Source organism: Pseudophryne corroboree, chromosome 4 (assembly GCF_028390025.1).
Source record: "Pseudophryne corroboree isolate aPseCor3 chromosome 4, aPseCor3.hap2, whole genome shotgun sequence".
Classification (NCBI taxonomy): domain Eukaryota; kingdom Metazoa; phylum Chordata; class Amphibia; order Anura; family Myobatrachidae; genus Pseudophryne; species Pseudophryne corroboree.
The window spans coordinates 378,330,481-378,348,503 of NC_086447.1; positions in this window are offsets into that span (position 1 = coordinate 378,330,481).

An 18,023-nucleotide genomic window follows, 5' to 3' on the forward strand; every position below is an offset into this window, starting at 1 on the left:
TACTGCACATGTACATTCAACATGCGCGAATGGCTATTACAAGGGAGGGATCTGGAGGATCCCTCTCCCTGTAAATCTGTAAAGCTTATAGGCTACAATGGCCCCATGTTCTCAGAGACCTACGCATGTACAGTAGACTCTGGCACAATGCCAGAGTCCACTGAACCGCTGGAGAGAAGGGGGCCCAATTGGAGACTGCACACGGGCCCCCTTCTCTCCTAAAGTAGCCCAAGCCATAGATAGTATTAGCTACGTGCAGAGCTGTAACTAGACATTTTGGTGCCCTGTGTCAGAAAAAAAATTGGTGCCCCTTATATTCAAAATAGGGATATGTGTACCAAAGACTCACACCAAGAATATAGGGGCATGGCTTCTCGGGGAAGGAACATGGCCACAGAATAGTACTAATATTACCCCGGCTGCGAGTCACCACAGTCGGATTGAAGCTCACAGCTCATGGAACTGCGAGGTAAAGTTGTGGAAAAAACACAAAATCAGGTTTATGGACGGGGTAAAAAAAACATTGGTTCCACGCATAGGGAGCACCACCTTAATTACGTCTCGGACTACCTGTTTCAGGTGATATCCTGCAAATATTAGTTAATAGCGAGGCCCCTTGCTTATTCTTAAATGCTGCAGTTGTCAGACACTGTTAAGTAAGCCTCTACTGCCGGAGGTTTAAGACCTCACAGCATTGTACTACTGGTCAGGAGCGGTTCTTGGTGCGGGCAAGCAGTGCCTGTGCCCGAGGCGCTGAGGCCTGGGGGCGCGGCGGCAGTCACCCCACAGGCGCCCGCCCACCACACTCCCCGGCTGCAACAGACGCCGTGGGCTGTGTGGGCGTCCGCTGTAGCCGTCGCACCTGTCAGACGCTAGAGGTCATTATTGACCTCTAGCGTCTGTGCAGCGCTGCTATGGGAGAGACGTCATGACTTCTCTCCCATAGAGAGTATTGTTTTTTTATGTGTGTGTGTTTGTAAGTGGCTACTAAGGGGCACAGCAACAGGGGGCACAACTACTGGGGGCACATCGACAGGGGGAACAACTACAGGGGGCACAACTACTGGGGCATAGCTACAGCGGACACAACTACTGGGGCAAATCTACTGGGGGCATAGCTACTGGGGGCAAATCAACTGGGGGCATAACTGTGGCAAAGCCCCTCCCCTATGAAGCCACGGCCACGCCCATATTTTTCTAACTGTTTTACCACTGGGGGGAGGGGGAGGGTGCGCTAGTGGAAACTTTCACACTGGGCGCCACAAGATGCAGAACCGGCCCTGGTACCAGTGTGTTGTACACTTAAGGAATAAGGGGTGGCTGGTGTAGGCTAAATACTCTCGCAGTGGCTGTAGAGGTCTTGTGCAATTGGAGTTCCATATCTGACTCCTCTGCTGCCTCTGTGTGCTCTCTGCACCAGCTACATCTGTGGAGCATAAATACTTGAAGCAGCCTATTGTCTTTGGGTTTACCAGCCTAGCTACCTAATCCTGGATAAGGCCTATGGCCAAACTGCTCCCCTATTGTCTGGATCTTGTGTGTTCTGTAATATACTGTAAATTCGTTTTTTTTTTATGTAATTTCACCATTCACTGTACGTTGTAAAGTTTCATTACAAATACATTTCAATCAGTTCATCAATGAGGTGGCTCAGACATTGCTCTTTTAAAATAGCATCTTGTGTGACCATCTGTTATCATAAACTTGGCAGTGATACCTACTTTTGTAATGTAGTACAGCAGGGTACCCTCTGACAGACTCTCTGGACCAAATTATTATTATACTTTCACTGTACGCCTGTTTCTATTTGGTTTATGTATGCTACAACATGATTTACAATGTTACTAAAGTATATCATTTATGCTTTCCTAATATTATTTTTCTATGCTTAAAAAAACAACAGTAATTCCCATTTTGAAGAGGGGCATTGATGGTTAAAGACACAGATTAAGCTAGTTTCTACATATTGGCCCTCATTCCGAGTTGATCGGTCGCAAGGCGAATTTAGCAGAGTTACACACGCTAAGCCGCCGCCTACTGGGAGTGAATCTTAGCTTCTTAAAATTGCGACCGATGTATTCGCAATATTGCGATTACTAACTACTTAGCAGTTTCAGAGTAGCTTCAGACTTACTCTGCCTGTGCGATCAGTTCAGTGCTTGTCGTTCCTGGTTGACGTCACAAACACACCCAGCGTTCGCCCAGGCACTCCCACCGTTTCTCCGGCCACTCCTGCGTTTTTTCCGGAAACGGTAGCGTTTTCAGCCACACGCCCCTGAAACGCCATGTTTCCGCCCAGTAACACCCATTTCCTGTCAATCACATTACGATCGCCGGAGCGATGAAAAAGCCGTGAGTAAAATTACTTTCTACATAGCAAAGTTACTTGGCGCAGTCGCAGTGCGAACATTGCGCATGCGTACTAAGCGGATTTTCATTGCGATGCGATGAAAAATACCGAGCGAACAACTCGGAATGAGGGCCATTGTTAGTGAAGAAAGTGACAAATGGAATTCGGACCAGTTTGCAGTACAGTAGAATGACAACAAGCATGTCAGTATGCTGTAAAAGCTGGAAACACAATATTCTCTCTTGGCTGTAATGCAGAATGTTCAGAAGAGCTACTGTACATGTAGGACACACGTATTTAATCTCATAAAGCCAGATTTAATGTTGTGTACAAACACTGGTTTGGAATAAAATGAAAACTAGTATTAATATGACACTTGTGGCACTGTTTCCCCACCCACTGATAAAGCAATGTAGATATATTAGTCATTTTTATATGGCTCCATCCCAGTGCCCAGATTTTATTTCAAGATTTTTCCCATACATCCCACACTGAACAGATGAGTACTAAGAGAAGCTAGATGAATTATATAACTATATAAAGAAATATGTCTATTGATGTATTCAGCATAAATTTGCCTAATGTAGCATAAACCTGTTATAATTAACATTTATCAAAGCAGTAATGATTGTTTTAAATAATATATATATATATATATATATATATATATATAAAATTTGAAGCCTAACCAAAAAGTTGGTCTTTGCTTCATTCTCATAAACATATTTTTCAGTAGTATATACAGAAGTTTAGTTTACTAAATGCTTATAGGTTAAGTGATAATTTTCAATGTTAGTGTATATCCAAATATATTAGTTAAATAACTGGGATGTAGTTATGTTACCGGAGATCGGGGTACAGCGGGTAGCATATCAACGCCGGGATCCTGACCACCAGAATGCCAGCAGGGGTACCAGGGCTATTCCCACTTGTGGGGGTCCATGACACCCATAGAATGGGAATAGAACCTGTGGTGAGCGTAGTGAGCCCACAGCGTGGCGAGCACAGTGAGCCCTCAAAAGGTTTTATTGCACTCGCTCCCCCTGTCGACATTTTGGCGGCCAGGATTCCGGCGTCGGTATGCTAACCGCTGGGATCCCGACCGCCGGTCACCCGACCCCAACCCATATAACTATATGGCTGCAAACTAGCCTACAGAAAAAATGGGGGCTTTAGCTTCAGTTTGAGGGATTACCATCAATTACTGACACAAAAGGTTAATATTTAATGCTTTTTAAAAAATGTTATTTCCTTTGAATCCATCTTAATGATAGACACTGAATGGGTAAGAAATGCCGGCTGTTGGGATGCCGGTGGTCAGGAGACCGACTGTGGCATTCCGACAGTTGAAATCCCGACAGGAGTTGGAAGTGATCTAACCCTCCCACAACCTTCCCCCTGCCTGGGGGAAGAGAAATCTGTGCTGAAGGCTGCATATCACAGTGAGCCCTGGAATTATGCCAGACGAAGCTGGCGTAATTATCACAGGGCTCATTGCGGTATTTTTTTTTTTGTAAATTCAGTAAGATCGCATTTCCCATTAATGCAATCGAAGTTACTAAAAAAAATTACAAATTTACAAAAAAAAAGGTTTTGGAGCAGTTTTTCTTGAAAGCTGCTCCAAAAGACCTGAATTACATTCAGGTAAAACTAATATAATGTGCAAAGGGTGTGAAAACACCCCTTTTCACATTATTTTAGTTAAAAAAAAAAGCTTGATAAATATGCCCCTTAGAGAGCCAGAACAGTAGGAAAGAATATATGGCAAGCATAACCCAGGTATAGTAATGGCCAGTGACGTGCGGTGAGGTCAGTGGATGGGGAGGCACTGGCTAGTATCAGAGCCACACATATATGAAACCGAGGGTTCATGTCATGTGGGCATTATACAAAGGTGCAGCAGTAGTTTGTTAAGCCGTCTTGATCAGCTTCATCAGCTTCTCCTTCATGTTGGCTGCTCCTGGTTGTGTTCTGGGGAGCTTCCTGGATAGGTCACCTGACTCTGCATCAAGCTACGCCACCCCTCAGTGAGACAGACCTGATAGCTGCCTCCCCTTGTACTTTTTTTTGGCATTATTGGCTACAGTGTGTGCCCCTGACCCCAGCTCCAGGCAGTGTCTGACTTATGACAAAGAGGAGGCAGAGCTCACAGCTGTCTCACCTGTGGTGTTTCCCTGACAGTCCCTGTATCTCCAGTGGAGCGCTGCAAATTTGGTGAGTTTGACTATGGAAATGAATAAAATAATACAAAGATGATATTTAAAAGTTATAATATCTTCTTTGTATTATTCTAATCATTCAAAACTGTGGAAGTTATAATATCTTCTTTGTATTATTCTAATCATTCATAACTGTGGAGAATACCATACCCTCCAACATTTTACACATAAAAATCGGTACAAATTAGAAAAGGGGGTGTGCCCACGGGTAAAGGGGGCATGGCCATGTCCCTTTTCCTATACTATCAATGTAAGTGTGGAGAGCCAAAAATCGGTACAGACCATTAAAAAAAGGTACTGTACCTGCTAAAAAGGTACAGTTGGAGGGTATGGTATACTGGGGTATGACAGGTGAGACTCCCCTGCCTACCCGGACCACACAGCAGTGGTAATGGCATATTTATTTGATTCCACCTAAGATAGGGGTAGAAGTATTCTTAGATATGCCTATAAGTAATAGTTTCTCTTGCAGGTGCTCAACTTCTGATGCAAAATTCTGTGCAGACAAGGGCGTATTGGGATGGAAAATCAGCCCGGTAAATTTTTGGAAGCTGCCCTAATAAGGGTGGAGTCTGTTGAGGGGGTGAAGTCTATGTGGGTGGGATACATTATCGATATCAAGTTATACAAACTTCCTACAATAAGAGAGTTTGCATGAAAAGCTGGCTATTGTTCATATGTTGCCTGTAATAGGACAGGCATTCCTTTATACAAAAACAGAAAACATTTGCCATACCTCCCAACATACAGATAAGTCTCCCCTCATCATTGCCACAATCAGTTCGCAGGTGCATACGCATCACCCACAATACATTCTCTATGGATCATGGGTGTGACTGTTGGCACGTGTTGGCATGTGCCTGTGCATAGGCACACTAGTCATAGCAAACGAGTGGGGAGTGCAAATTGTCACACCCACTATCAGGGTGGACACATCTGTGTGTGAATTTAAAAGAGGCGTGGTCTTGTTGTGAAGGGGCATGGACCATACTTACTTCCTTCTGTTCTCTCCGGGAGAAGCCCAGAGAGGAGATGTTGCAGACTGCTCTGGGGGCGGTCGTGGAAACTCATATAATTTACCTTGTATGGGAAAAAATGCTGTGAATTGCAGGTCCGTGAGCGAGCAGGGCTCAATGATGCAATTTGTGTCATGTTAGCCCCGCCCCTTCCCAAAGTGCTTGCAATGCCTGGTTTTACCTCCCCATACTGCAGTGCCCAGTTTATGTGGGATATCCAACCACTCTTCTGGGGGGGACTACCCCAATATTCAGGAGCCTCTCGCACTATCTGAGATAGCAGGATTGAATGGCATGGACTGATGGAACGTAACTATCAACATATTAAAAATAATTAGTAGCTTAGTAGCTCTTCCAACACTCCCATGAAGTGTTTACTCAGTGTTGTTTTTGTTTTTGGGGTGTTGCTAGTAGCCCTGATCCCCAGCTTTTCTTTCTGTCTAGTTTTATAATCACCTTTCCATTGCGAGATAGGTTTTAAGTTTTCCTTCTGTTATCAATGCTGCTATTCCAAGACTTTTGGACACACAACTTTTTTTTTTTGTCTTCCTACTTCCATTTCTGTCAGTTATTTTGGTTCATTTATTTCAGGTTATTGAATTATGGTTAGTTCTGTCAGTTATTACAGTTGAAAAAAGTTTTCATCCAAATCCATCCGCATCCAGGGGAAGGCCCAGGACAGGCTCCCTGTGTCAAAGTTGTGGCCAGTGTACACTAATAGGAGGTCCATCCGGGACCCCAACCCCTTAGTATGTATTCTGAGATGCATATTTTCCACACTGTGAAGCTTTCTTCCAAATCCATCCAGTGGCATGCCCAGAACAGGCTCCCTGGGTCAAAGTTCTGGCCAGCGTACACCAACGGGAGGTTCAACCGAGGCCCCAGCCCCCTAGTATGTTTTCTGGGATACGATGTCACCACTCTGAAGTTTTTTTTCCAAATCCATCCAGTGGAAGGCCCTGAACAGGCTTTCTGGCTCAAAGTTCTGCCTGGTGCATTCTGCTGTGAGGTCTAACTGACCCCAATCCCCTAGTATGTCTTCTGGGACGCAATATTACCACTCTGTGACGTTTTCTTACAAATACATCCATTGAAAGACCCAGAACATTCTCCCTGTGTCAATGCATACATGGGAAAACTGACACTTGTGTAGTAGTAGAAGTAGTAGTATGATATACCCTGTAATGAAAGAACCACATGAAGAACATAATGCTGCGAGGGAACCTTCTGAGGCCACCATCTGGGGTGCATTGCATAGGTTACAATGGCAGGAATAGCACACAGTGGGGTGGAAGAGAGAAGAAAAAAAAACACATGGTAAAAAAACATTTGCAGGTAACCAATGGAAGGGGGAAAATTAAGATAACATTATTTTTATAAATGTCCTGGTCTCATGGGAGCAGAACGGGTGGGTATAAGACTGTGCGGAGCACACTCAAGTCTGATAGACATGTCGCTGCTAAGACTGCTCCTGGTGCTCTACCCTCATAGCTCCCTGCTTATGTTAGGGGTTAGGCCTGGGGGCAAACCTGATGTTCTCAGCCAGAGGGGTGGTAAGCCTGGTCCTTATAGTTCTCATTGCAGAGCTGTGGGGAGGCCACATAATGACTCTGAGATTTGTGGTTGTAAAGCAGTCCTTCTGTAGTAATGTTGGTTTGTTGTTTGTTTGCTTTCTGTTTTCCTTTGGTTTAACGCAGGTATAACACTGATATTGATTTTAAGCTGTCACTTTTTAACTAGCCACTTCATATACTAGGCACTGTAGCATCCTAAAGGACTGGCCTCCTAACCTACAGTATACTGAATAAATAGGACTACTAAAACATGTGTTCATCCTGATTACAACCCCCATCCCCACACAACAACCCTCCACCTACAGAAAAAGGTGTTAATCAAATCTAACAAATGTAAGGTTAGTAAACACACTAAATCACTATAAGTTCTTAACATGGGGCCTAATTCAGAGTTGATTGCAGCAGCACATTTGTTAGCAGTTGGACAAAATAATTTGCACTGCAAGGGGGGGACAGATATAACATGTACAGAGAGAGTTAGATTTGCATGGGGTGTGTTCAAACTGAAATCTAAATTACAGTGTAAAAATAAAGCAGGCAGTGTTTACCTGCACAGAAACAAAATAACCCACCCAAATCTAACTATCTCTGCAAATGTTATATCTGCCCCCCCCCCCTGCAGTGCACATGGTTTTGCCCAACTGCTAACAAATTTTCTGCTGCGATCAACTCTAAATTACCCCCATAGTACAGATATACAAAAGGCGGAATAATAAAACTAAAGGCAGAGACTGGGAGTCTTGTTGAGGGAGACAATGTAATAGCAGATCATCTTAATAATTATTTTTGTTCAGTATTCACTACTGAAAAAGAGGGTAAGGGCCACAGTTAAGTTGCAGGGATATTCAGGAATATGAAAAAAGTACATTTACAGAGGCGAAGGTCCTAACAGAACTCTCAAAGCTGAAAGTGGACAAATCTATGGGGCCAGATGGGATACGTCCAAGGATGCTAAAAGAACTTAAAGAGGTGCTGGTAGCACCATTGACAGAATTATTCAACCAGTCGTTAGCTACAGGAGTAATTCCAGAGTACAGGAAAAGAGCGAAAGTAGTCCCACTGCACAAAAGTGGAAGCAAGGCAAACAACTACAGACCAGTGAGTCTTAAATCAGTAGTAGGGAAATTAATGGAAACACTCTTAAAAGAAAGAGTTGTGGACTATCTCAAATCCGGCAATTTACAGGATCCCAAACAGCATGGATTTACTGGGGGGAGATCATGTCAAACAAATCTTATTGACTTTTTTAACTGTGTGACTAAAGTGATGGATAAAGTTGGAGCCATGGATATAGCTTATCTAGACTTTAGTAAGACTTTTGACACTGTTCCACATCGCAAACTGCTTAATAAACTTGAAAGCTTGGAATTGGATACTAGGATTATTGAATGGATAAGATCTTGGTTACAGGATAGAAAACAGAGAGTTGTGGTAAATGGAGTGCATTCACAGGAGGCAAATGTTACCAGTGGAGTACCCCAGGGATCTGTACTTGGACCAGTGCTTTTTATTATCTTTATTGGTGACATTGCAAATGGCATTAAAGGGAAAAGTATGCATTTTTGCAGATGACACAAAGGTATGCAACAGGGTAGGCACACCAGGTGGGGTAAAACAAATGACTGAGGATCTAGGTAGACTGCAAAATCACGCACTTGGGTCTCAAAAATTCAAAGGCTTAATATAGTATTAATAGCACTACAATGGAAACTACTGAGGAGAAAAGGGATCTAGGAGTCACTATTTCAGGTGACTTAAAGGCAGGTAAGCAATGTAACAAAGCAATGTGGAAGGCTAGTCAGATGCTTGGCTGCATTGGGAGAGGAATCAGCAGCAGAAAGAAGTAATAATGCCACTGTATAGGTCATTAGTACGGCCTCATCTAGAACACTGTGTTCAATTCTGGAGGCCATATCTTCAGAAGGATATTAATACATTAGAGACTGTACAAAGAAGGGCAACTAAAATGGTGCATGGCCTGCATGACAAAACATACCCAGAAAGACTAAAACATCTCAATATATATAGTTTGGAGCAGAGAAGGGAAAGGGCGGACATGATAGAAACTTTCAAATATATCAAGGGTTTTAACAAAGTCCAGAAGGGAAACATTCTCCAACTGAAGAGAAGCAATAGGACACAAGGACTTGCACTGAGACTGGAGGGGGGAGGTTCAGGGGAAATTTGAGGAAAAATTACTTCACAGAAAGGGTGGACAAGTGGAATAGCCTCCCATCAAAAGTGGTAGAGGCTAAGACAGTAGAGCAATTTAAACATGCATGGGATAGACATAAGGATAACCTTACAAAGAACTAAGGATCAAAAAAGGTTTGAGATTAAAATATGGTAAAAAAAAAAAAGGGGGGGTCAGACTAGATGAGCCAAGAGGTTCTTATCTGCCGGCAAATTCTATGTGTCTATAAATCCACTTATAACAGCTTTCTAACTATTTAACTATGGAAGGTAATCACTGCTAACATATAAAAACACAGATACAGGGGTATATGCAATTCTGGCCGAATTGCGTCTTTTTTTCGTCCGTTTTAGGATTCGACTGTACTCGACAGCCGAAAACCTCCGCCCGGGACCATGAATTCGACATATGCAATACAAAACGCATTCGACACTCCCCTTGTCGAATAACGGACCAATCATCGAGTAGTGGGCGTCCTGGATTCGACTTCCCGACGTTTTGATCCCTTTATAGGGCTTGTTTGCTGCGTGCTCAGCAGCCATTTTGTGAACCTGCAGAGAGGTGTGTGGAGGTGCTGCAGAGCTAGCAAATTGGTGTTGTTTACTGTGGTTTTCGTTTGGACACCCAGCAACCTTTAATCCAGGACGGACAGGAGACCTGTTACCCCGGAGGAGAGTCATTTTAAGAGCGATTTCTACATTTGTAGGTAAGTACCACATGTGGTTTGGCGTTGCATGTATGTGTTTGTGTAGTGGGGGGGTGCCATGAGGTGTACATGTGGCGTTGCTTTGGGGTGTTTGGGGTATGTATATGTGTGCAGGTATGTGTATATAGCTCCTGCTTGTATTGCTGCATGTTTTTTTGGGAGTTGTTTGTTTGTTGGTAGTTTCTCACGTTTTTTTTTTTTCATAAAGTGGTTTTTGGGTCATGCTTTTGCATTGGTGTACCTCCAGCATGTGCAGGAATACTTTTTGGCTTGTTTGGGGTGATTTTAGAGTGTGTTGGTATCCGACATGTGGTCGACATGTGATGTCGTTTGTTCCTAAAACATGTTTTTTTGCTCATATTTTAGCACTGGTGCATGCCTGCACATGCTGGAGGTACTTTTTGGCTTGTTTGGGCTGACTTTGACCGTGTCGGTATCTGGCATGTGGCCGACATGTGGTGTAGATTGTTTTCAAAACATGTTTTTTGCTCCTGCTTTAGCACTGGTAGACCTCCAGCAAGTGCAGGGATGCTTTTTGGCTTGTTTAGGGTGATTTTAGAGTGTGTCGGTATCCGACATGTGATGTCGTTTGTTCCCAAAACATGGGGGTAATTCCAAGTTGATCGCAGCAGGAAATTTTTTAGCAGTTGGGCAAAACCATGTGCACTGCAGGGGAGGCAGATATAACATGTGCAGAGAGAGTTAGATTTGGGTGGGTTATATTGTTTCTGTGCAGGGTAAATACTGGCTGCTTTATTTTTACACTGCAATTTAGATTGCAGATTGAACTCACCACACCCAAATCTAACTCTCTCTGCACATGTTATATCTGCCCCCCCTTGCAGTGCACATGGTTTTGCCCAACTGCTAAAAAATTTCCTGCTGCGATCAACTTGGAATTACCCCCCATGTTTTTTTGCTCATATTTTAGCACTGGTGCATGCCTGCACATGCTGGAGGTACTTTTTGGCTTGTTTGGGCTGACTTTGACCGTGTCGGTATCTGCCATGTGGCCGACAGTGGTGTAGATTGTTTCCAAAACATGTTTTTTGCTCCTACTTTAGAACTGGTTGACCTCCAGCATGTGCAGGGATGCTTGTACTGGGGTTTTGGCTTGTTTGGCTGTGGTTTTTTTTAAATTTTCATTTTTTTTCTTGTTTGGTCCTGCTTGAGCACTGGGGTCCCAGCAGCATGACGTGTGGTTGCATGTAATTTTGTAATGTGTGTTAAATTTGTAAAAATATATATTTTTTCTTTTTACAACAGAGATGTCCAGGGACAAGCGGCCCTGATCCCCCACTTCCCCCCACTCCTCAGAAGAACTTTCCCTGCATAGCAACGAGGAGTGGGAGCCGACCCAGGAGGAGGATACGACCGCCCAGGCATGCAGTGACCAGCCGCGGTCGTCAAGGGACCAAATGGAGAAGTCAAAGAAAAAGAAAAAGCCTAGAAAGGTAAATACTGACAACACGTGCAGACACAATAGCATCCAACTTGACACACCCTAGTTTGCGCACTGCCATGCACACCTACAGGTATCTTTGCGCACTGCCAGGGATACTGACACTCACAGGTACATACCTATCTTATTAAATGCATGGTTTTTTTTTAATCCCTAAAGGCAAGAAGCCAGCCAGAGGAGCAGTCGGAGGAGGAAGCCTCTGGTGAAGACGCAGGACCGAAGAAGCCGCGTGGACCCAGATACACTGAGGCGGAAAACTGTGCCCTAGTGGATGGCGTCGACAGGTCCTACGACGTTCTGTATGGACCAAGGGTACAGACCACAGCAGCTAAGACCAAGCGAAACATCTGGGATGCCATCGCGAGACAAGTCACTGCAGTATCTGGAAACCGCCGGAGCACCAGAAACTGCATGAAGCGGTACAGTGATTGCCGCAGACAGACCAAGAAGAAGATGGGGATTCAGCGCCGACATGAGACAGCTACTGGAGGTGTCCCGGCTCTCAATCTGAAGTGGCTACCCTGGGAGGAAGTTATTAAAAGGCGCATGAACCCTGCCATGGTCCAAGAAGTTCGCGGAGGTGTGGACTCTAGCCGTCCTGCTGGCTTTCCCGAGGAGGAAGAACCGCCCAGAAGACGGCAGATGGCGGGAGACAAGCAGTCCAAAAGGAGGCCTGATGGTAAGAATACATTCAGATGAGCTGCACTAATCTTTTTTTTTATTTTTTTTATTTGCTATTGTGTTTGTTCTTTTTCCCCAGACACGCCTGCCCAGAGGACATCACCTGCGCGCAGGACATCGGCAGCCCGCGGATCATCACCTGTGCAGCAGGCATCGGCAGCAGCGCGCGGACCATCACCTGCGCAGCAAGCATCAGCAGCGCGCAGATCATCACTTGCGCGCCACACATCGTCAGCGTGCAGAAAGTCACCTGCGCGCCAGACATTGTCAGCGCGCAGACCATCACCTGTGCGCCAGACATCAGTGCACAGAACGTCACCTGTGCGCCAGATACCGTCGGCGACCACACCACCAGCTGGGCGCCAAACTACATCTCCTGCGCGCAGGCCATCACCAGCTCGTCATCTCTCCAGGAGCTCTGGGACTGTGACCGAAGAGCCTCAACAAGACACTACCCTTGTGGACCCATCACCCAAACTGTTTGAGTCTACAGGGTTAACGGACGAAACTTTTCTTGGGTTTGAAGACAGCCGTGCAGAAGTATCCAGCCAGACCCTTGAAAAGTCTCCAGAATTGAGGACAAGTGAAGCTCCTGGAGCAGCGGCACCACCGGATGGAGAAGGTGTTTTTTTTTGTTGGGGGGGGGGGGGGGATGGGAGGGGTGGGGGGGCGCCATTTTTGTATAGTTTATTAACTTTAATTTTTTGTTTTCTTTCGCAAACAGAGGTGCCACGGACCAGCAGCGGACTTGCATCGGGGATTGGTCCCTTCTTCAGGCCGGATCTCCTACAGGATTCGTCGGACTATGAGGTGGAAGTGCAGCAGCCTGCTGTTTCTACATCCCTGTGTGAGTAAATATCGAATTGTGAGCCTTCAAACAAATGTATGATTGTGTATACTAATTTCTAATTTTCTTTTCAGCTGCACAAATGCAATTTGTGGCAGACGTACAGGAAGGGCAGGATCCCTCAAATGTTCAGAGGGTACACACCCTGGCAGCCGAGATGACTTCCCACCAGGATACTTACACGAATGTCGTTGGAACCAGACTGGATGCCATTGAGAAGATAATGGAGAAGATGGCAAACGGTCTGGTTGAAATGCAAAAGGCTCATGCCAACAGCACGGCCGAAATGCAAAAGACCAGAAGAGAAGATCACAGGGAGACTATGGACATCCTTCACATTCTGGCCACATCCATCAACCGGCTGGTGGATAACACATCATGCCTGGCACACAGCGTTGACAACATGTCGGAGAGCCAACGACATCCAGCCAACAGATCATCGCAACCACACTGCAGATGATGTATGATAAGCTCCCAGAGCCAGCTCATCAACACGCTGGTGAACCACCACTTCCGCCATCACAAGCCACACGGACGCAACCTTCCCTTCCTCCACCACCATCCTGGTAAGGATGGTCACAGCTGTACCAAGGATATACAGGGATGTACCACACCCACCAGATGCCTCCACCACCAACACCGGCCGCATCATCTACACCCGCACGGCCACCGAGGCCAAGTCAACGCACTCCACAGCCGCCCAGGGCATCGACGCCCCATCAGGAGGAAGAAGAGGATCCGGACGGACAACCACCATAAGCCCAGTCGTATTGTTTTATTATTTACTCTTATGTTTTTCATGTTTCCCTTTCTCCCCCTCCCATTAGTTTTTTTTTTCTCTTAATAATGTTATGTTTGTGTTGGGCTCCCCCACTCTCGACCGATACTACCAAGGAGCTTTGTCTAGGCATACATGCGCGGGCATGTATGCGGGCGCGTGTGGTAATGGATGAAAGCTCCTTGTGGCTACATGTATGATGGGCCAAAGGCTATTCTGATACCACTTATTTTTTTTTACCAAAAAAACTCCTTTTTGTATTGGTGTACAATAGGCTTTCACTGTTGTGTGATTTTACTATTCACTAGTGTTTATTTTTGGCTTATTCATAGGATTGGATGGAAAATTGAAGTGGACGGCGTAGTTCGTGTTGTGCGTACCAAGGTGAGTAAAGCCATGTTTCAATGTATATATTCAATCCACTTTGGACCGCCTGCCCTTGTGGAACCACACAGCCCAGCAATGGGTCATGCTGGGCTGTGTGGTTCCACGAGTGCAGGCGTGTCAAAGTGCTGACCACTGACACCACTATTCCACTTTGGACCGCCTGCCCTTGTGGAACCACACAGCCCAGCAATGGGTCATGCTGGGCTGTGTGGTTCCACGAGTGCAGGCGTGTCAAAGTGCTGACCACTGACACCACTATTGCACTTTGGACCGCCTGCCCTTGTGGAACCACACAGCCCAGAAATGGGTCATGCTGGGCTGTATGGTTCCACGAGTGCAGGCATGTCAAAGTGCTGACCACTGACACCACTATTCCACTTTGGACCGCCTGCCCTTGTGGAACCACACAGCCCAGCAATGGGTCATGCTGGGCTGTGTGGTTCCACGAGTGCAGGCGTGTCAAAGTGCTGACCACTGACACCACTATTCCACTTTGGACCGCCTGCCCTTGTGGAACCACACAGCCCAGCAATGGGTCATGCTGGGCTGTGTGGTTCCACGAGTGGAGGCGTGTCAAAGTGCTGACCACTGACACCACTATTCCACTTTGGACCGCATGCCCTTGTGGAACCACACAGCCCAGCAATGGGTCATGCTGGGCTGTGTGGTTCCACAAGTGCAGGCGTGTCAAAGTGCTGACCACTGACACCACTATTCCACTTTGGACCGCCTGCCCTTGTGGAACCACACAGCCCAGCAATGGGTCATGCTGGGCTGTGTGGTTCCACGAGTGGAGGCGTGTCAAAGTGCTGACCACTGACACCACTATTCCACTTTGGACCGCATGCCCTTGTGGAACCACACAGCCCAGCAATGGGTCATGCTGGGCTGTGTGGTTCCACAAATGTTCTTGGGAAAGGAATGAACATGACATCATTAGTGTCTTTACTTAATATGTTTTTTTTCCACAGATATCTTTCTACACAAGAAAAGAATGTAAAGAAGAACAAACACTACTTTTTTTGTTTTATTACATTTTATTTTTTATTCCAAAATAAAATACAATTATATATTTCTTCAATATATTTTTAAAATGAGAAGTTTTGTGTGGTTTTACTTTAAATTATTAGTAAATAAAATGTAAAATATGAGATGCAGTGGTATTGTGTTAGGTCGCTCATGGTACAGCAGGGGAACTGTCGTGTCCCTTTTCATCCATGATGATTCAAGCCACTTGGGAAGGATACTCTGCAAGACTTGTGGAAGAGAATAGTATGAGGTTCAAGCTATTGGTAATAGTGTCACCCTTGTATGGAAAAGAAAAGGTACAAGCAACACTTTTTGACACAAGCAGGTTACAGCGGCCTTTGTCCCAAATGCAGCCCTCCGGCACTTGAGTAACTACACATCCAAACATTCCCTGACGCAGCGTAAGCATTGCTGCCAGGGCATGATTGGATGCCGGAGGGCTGCACTTTGGACATGCCGGGGTGATTTGGACAAGAGGGAGTTTTGGGCAATACATCTCACCTGAGGGAGGTTGTCTGCTACATGGCGGAGGTTCAGGTCCACATCACAAGTAGGTTGCCCATGGTAGAGTTGGATAAACGGGTCCAATATTTGTGGCAACCCAACAACAGGAAAAAACAGGGGGTAACAGGTCGTCAACAGGACGAAACTTGGAAAACAGGCCTGGGAAGGTACGTCAACAGGACGTAAAACTCTGAAATATATAAATAAATATATTTTTTTAGAATATTACAATCTCAGTTTACACGATAATACAAATGTTACAAGTATACTCACAGGCAGTGGAAAAAAAGCTTTGGATCAATGTCCGTCGGGAATCATCTCCTTCGTCCATACCCACCGGTAGAGCAGAAGAACGGTTCCCGTGTCGGAAAGCACTGCGACGAAGAGTCACCGGCAAACGGTTTGCGACACATATGTTGTGTAAAATACAACATGCATTTACCATGCTGCAAACCTTTGCCGGTGAGTACAAAAGAGCACCACCGGAAGTGTCTAAACATCTAAACCGGCTTTTAAGTACACCGAAGGCACGCTCAATTATTTGCCTCGATGCATTGTGTGTCTCTTGGTAACGTTTTTCTGCTCTACCAACAGGATTAGAAAATGGGGTCAAGAGCCACGATTTGTTGGGTTAACCCGCATCGCCTATGGAAATGAAATAAATGGTGGGTAATATAAAAATAAATAAATATATAAAAAAATAAAAATAAAAACAATTAAAATAAATACCTAACAGCCAGCCACCCGGCATGTTTTCTGTTTCGAACTTCTCAAACAGCGATGAGTGGCTTAGGATGAAGGAGTCGTGAGACGATCCAGGAAATCCCACAAAAATATTCAAAAATTTCATGTTGACATCACAGACCGCCTGTACATTCATGGAATGGAAATGTTTTCGGTTCCGAAAACATTCTTCCGAATTCCGTGGTGGTCTGATCTGCACGTGGGTACAGTCAATTGCGCCCAGAACATTGGGAAAATTGTATTTGGTAAAAAAGCCTAATTTGCTCTCACGACATCCACTGTCCGTATCTGGAAATGTGGTGAACTGGATCGTCAATTTGCGGAAAGCCTTAATGACCTGGGTTATACAGCGCGACAGTGTCGACTGTGAAAAACCGCATGTTTGAGACAGTGTAGGCTGGAATGTGACTGACGCCAAAAAATGTAACGTAGCCAGCAGTTTCTGGAAACCGCTGACTGTGCGATTGGTCCGTGCCCAAGGTTCCAGGTTGGCCTCCAACAGAGCGTACAGCGAATATATGTCGCGAGTCGATAAGCGATAATTTTGAATCACCTCGAACTCGCTGAGATCCTCCAGTTCACGCCTAGTGCGATACTGGCGTAGACGTGGAAATGAAACACGCAATACTGACTCACCCAATGCAGACATTTGCTGACTTTGATCCTGATGGTCACCAGCCCTTTCTTCCTCCATGCTTGCAGCCAGCATGAACATCACAATCTGGTCAGAAAAAGGCTCCATTATTGTAGTCAGTACAAAAATAGGATTGTGTTTTAAAACGCAGGGATTGTCCTAAAAAAACGATTCCACAAGAGAGCTGACTGTAATGGCTCCTCTCCCATGAGTCTCAAAAATGGGAGTGAGGAGTGGCTTTGCAGAAGTGTATCCTGGGTAAAACTGTGGAATCATGGGTACATTTCCCTAAACAGAGTGAAGAAAAAAATATTCTTTTAAAAAATCAATTAAATAATACTTGTGAGTCAAAAAAAGACAAACCAAGTAGATAATCCCTTCAAATATAAATAGATATGCTATTAGCAATCCAAAAAGCAAAAAAAAAATACATTTAAATTTTTTTTTTTATTAGATCCCGCCAGCAAAGTGAGGCGGACTGAAAATGACGAAATTGCTGTCGAAAAGCACTGTTGTCGAATCGACATTCTTCAATTGAATATACTTTTGTCGAAAAGCCGCATTTTGACCATTGCAGACATGTCAAATTTTAAAAAGGGCGATTTGCAAAAAGTCGAATCTGAAACGGCAGGTATTTTGTCGAAAAGTACTGTATTGCATTGACGAATCCAATTCGACATGTTTTTTTTGTCGAAAATGCCCCGCTTTTCGACTTTTGCGTCAATTCGACCGCAATTGCATATACCCCACAGTACTCGAATACAGTGAAAGTGCTAGTTGATCAAATTACCTTGTAATATTTCATTAATAGCAATTGAAATTGGCTGCAATAGTGATCTAAATAGGATTACCTATTGATGGGAAGGAGAGAAGAGGAGTCAATTCACAATCGATATCA